This window comes from Lolium perenne, chromosome 5 (genome assembly GCF_019359855.2).
Source record: "Lolium perenne isolate Kyuss_39 chromosome 5, Kyuss_2.0, whole genome shotgun sequence".
Lineage (NCBI taxonomy): Eukaryota > Viridiplantae > Streptophyta > Magnoliopsida > Poales > Poaceae > Lolium > Lolium perenne.
The window spans coordinates 178,815,537-178,819,919 of record NC_067248.2 but is presented as its reverse complement, the minus strand read 5'-3'; positions in this window follow the sequence as shown (position 1 = coordinate 178,819,919).

Genomic DNA, 4,383 nt, shown 5'->3' with positions numbered 1-4,383 from the left:
TTCCTAATTTATTAATAAGTGTATAAAGGTTGGGTGCACCATGAGCATGCAACCGAATATGTCCTCATCATAGTAGGTACCGAAATACATGCATCTTGGTCAAAGTATTTTAGTTCGACTTCAGCCATACAAAAAGATGGTCAGTTGGCCAATTGAAATGAGACCAGTACTTCAGCCACACAAAAAGATGGTAAGATAATGATATATATTTTGTAATATATATACCTCATGTTTTTCTGATGAAATTTGTAATCAACTAGCATGGTGGCCCTCGCAATGCGAGGGCATCATCTTTATTGGATTAAAAACTCTAAAAAATCATTAGTGCATTTTTTCCGGATGTTTACCAATTTTATTCGTTTAGATATGGATGCATATTTGTTGGCATGACTTTGTCCATTCCCATGTATATTAAAGTAAATATTCCATATGAGGATATTTTTGTGCTTCGCGTACCTATTACTACTAATCCACAATACGTGTATTTATCTAAAGATAGTTATATTTTTACTGTATCATTTGTGACAACCTCTCCCACAATCAGTGTGCAAAGCCCCGCTCTATGTATAATTAATAAATTGATGTTCAATTTTTTTTCTTGAAATAATTGTAGGATTTATGATCCCATGGAGGGATATAAAATTTCAGGTCGACACAATGATGTTAGTCTTTTTTAGGCAATCAACGATGTTAGTCTTTTTTAGCTCTAGCCAAGAGTTAAAATAATGAAAAAGAAACTCAACGTGCATGTGTCCAGACTCAAATCATATATATCACCTTGTAGGGTCGTAGTAAGATTTGGCTTGCTTTTTACGTACCAGCCTATCGAAATATTTCTCCATTTTTTTCTTTCGTAGAATTGATATGGATGGGTCCTACGATAATCATTCTTTTAGTTCTTTCAACCGACGCACCCAGCCTAATCAAATCTCTTCCGGTTTTTGAACGGACAAATATACCTAGCGGCCAAGTTAAATCTATCAACTATCTTGCTTTTCATATATTTAAAAATATCAATTAGTTTTTCTTTCTATATATGGTCGATCAGCCATTGGAGCTTCCTTACGTATTGGGCATACACTCTACCATAATATAAAAGATTTAGTTTTCAAAGATTTATTTATCAGGTTGAATAATTGAGTTCTACGATATGTAGTATTGAATTGTATCCTAGCTATTTGGGTTAGTTTTACACGTAGATTTTGTAGCTGGAGTCTTACAGGTATACAACTTGACACGGTAAACATCACTTTTGTACAGCTATATTGTTGTACGTAACACATATTATCTTTTAATCTCATGCGTCAAGATTAAAATCATCGCTTTATTTTTTTAACATATGTGTATTAACCTGGTGCTTCGAAAAACATCTTTATTTCTATTTTAGTATATAATAATTCATATTTTTCATACTATATATTTGGAAAAGTTTACAAATTTTTATTTGAACTAAACCCTAAATCCAGTGTACATAAAAGACAGACCGATAAATCGTTTACACCGTAGACTCCAATAACTGATTAAATGAGAGTGTTCTGCCAAAAAAAAAAACATGCATGTCCGGTTGCTAACACGTTGTGGCAAGGCCTCTCTTTTCTTCTTTTCTTTGAAGATATCACGTTCAGCCACGAAAACTTAGCTGCATACACGGCTGGATTTTTTTTTCTTTCAAACTTTCCATATCTTAGTTTTTTTTTGAAATAACCAATATATTAAGCAAGCAAGCCGCCTCAATAAAAACCTTTCACCCCTTCGGTACCCTGGTAAGAAAAAGAGTGCGTCTGATACTTGCTGCTTCACAAATTCAGTACAGTTACATCGTTTAACACATCTGTCAGAACAGATGAGGGTGGATCACTATCCCAAATAGAAAAACTATTAGACTCAAAACTCAATCTAGCTTGATTATGCGCCGTCTTGTTTGCTTCTCTGGGACAATGCTGAAATGAGATTCTTCCAATTCTTCGTGCAATTTGAAAACAATTTGCCAGAATAGCTGAATAAGGGATCCATAACTCAATTTCTCCGTTGCATGCTGTAATTAAGTCCAAAGTGTCTGATTCTACAACTACAGAGGAACATCCAATATTCTCCAGTAACATCATGCCATTCTTCATAGCCATTGCCTCAGCCGAGGCTGGACTCAAAATATTCACCAATGGCCAAGTCCCGCCTCCTATGGCCTCACCGTGAGAGTTCCTGATCACGGCTGCCGTTGGCTTACACAGCCGGGCCTTTTTCTAGTTTGTTGATATTATGTTCCAGCCAAACGGACACATCTATTTACGCGGCACATCTCGCTTAATTATATGAGTCCAGGTTCGAGAGACATGACATTCTGAACATAAACTACGTCAAATATGCTACGTTACTACTAATCCTTCATAAAATCCTACCATATATTTTATATCTAACTATCAATATTAATATAAATGATGTGGATCAACGTGGTTGCTCTATTAATCCACCTTATTTTACTTTTAGTATATAATAGATGGCTACGCGTAATAATAAATCGGTATGGAGGGAGTACTCCGTCAATGGATTTAAAAACTTATTTAATTGCTATTTCCTAATTTATTAATAAGTGTACAAAGGTTGGGTGCACCATGAGCATGCAACCGAATATGTCCTCATCATAGTAGGTACCGAAATACATGCATCTTTGTCAAAGTATTTTAGTTCGACTTCAGCCATAGAAAAAGATGGTCAGTTGGCCAACTGAAAATGAGACCAGTACTTTAGCCACACAAAAAGATGGTAAGATAATGATATATATTTTTTAATATGTATACCTCATATTTTTCTGATGAAGTTAGTAATCAATGGCTACGCGTAATAATAAATCGGTATGGAGGGAGTACTCAGTCAATGGATTTAAAAACTTATTTACTTGCTATTTGTCCTAATTTATTAATAAGTGTACAAATGTTGGGTGTACCATGAGCATGCAACCGAATATGTCCTCATCATAGTAGGTACTGAAATACATGCATCTTGGTCAAAGTATTTGGCCAACTGAAAATGAGAGTTGAGAAAACGCATGTCCCTCCCGTGGCGCTCCCCAGGGCGCCGTCGGGGGCCGATCTCCCTCCTTCTGCCGCCCCTCCCTCCGTTTCTCTCCCTCCGCCGCTGCCGTCGGCGCTGGCCGCGGTGACGGCAGGTTGTTGGAGGCGGCGACCGGCGGTGGTGGCTGGGGCGGCAACCTCCGGCTTTGGCGTGCTCCGCGTCTAGGACGGTGTTCCTAGATGTGCGGTGGCGGCTCCTCCTCCACGACCTTCGGCGATGGATGGTGGTGGCGGCGGCTGTTGGATCTTGGGCCCGCCGACATCTATCGCCGGCTTCTGCTGGCGATGTGAGGAAGGGGGCGGCGATGTGCGGGGCGAGGATGGTGTGGTTGCGGCTTTCGTCGTCCACCGAATTCTCATTCTTCATCGTTGGTCAGCGGATGGCAGCGTGGGGGCCTGTTCGTCTTCTTCGGGTTTGAAGGTGGGGGTCGTAGGGTTCTTCTTAGATGAAGACCTACCGGATGCTTATCCTTTTCATCTAGCCGGAGTGTTGAGTTCCGGAAGGCTCCACCGGCGAATGGCACATCACATCTTTTGCCTGCAGTTTGCTGGATCGGGTGGTATTTGGTCGAGCGCACCCATACTTTTATTCCTGACCGTTTGGTTTTGGAGGGAGCGGCGCGAAGCTCTTTTTCTGTGTTGACATCAAGTGACTATGGATCCATGATGAAATTCAGAAGAAGAGAATATCATGAATGGCGGATGAAGGACTAGCTAAGGGAGGTTCAAGTCTCCGCGTTGTTGAGGGACTTGCTTGGTGTTCCGGGCTTCACAGCAGCGGTATGAAAGTGGGGGCGACAGCACAGGTAAAGTTCAAAGTTCTACCTTTCAGGGTGAAAACCAAGGTTTGGCCTTAACTGGTTGTACCTGGTAGTGACATTGTTGGAGGCATTGTTTTGAGAGCGGGGACTATCTTCAGGGTGAAAACCTAAAATCTTTGATCGGGCGACGACGGTGTTAGTGCACCGTTCCCTTCTTGGAGGCGTCGCTTTGGAGTTTGTGTATTTCAGGTGTTGTTTTGGTGGTGGATGTATTGCTGTTGTTAGGCCCGAGATACTGTAGCGGGACTTTTGTTTCTTAGTTTTCTTTTTCATTTTTTTTGGCTGTGTGCATCCGTAGTGTCATTAGGGTGGTGCGTTGTTGCAGAGGCTGGGTGTAATTGGTACCTTTTGATATTAATATATTTCTTTTATAAAAGAAAACTGAAAATGAGACCAGTACAATTATTATTCGGTGTGAACGCGTCGCGTACCCGCGCGTACCTTCTAGGCCAGAATTATTGTTAAGCCATGTTGACGCGACCATACAAAGACTT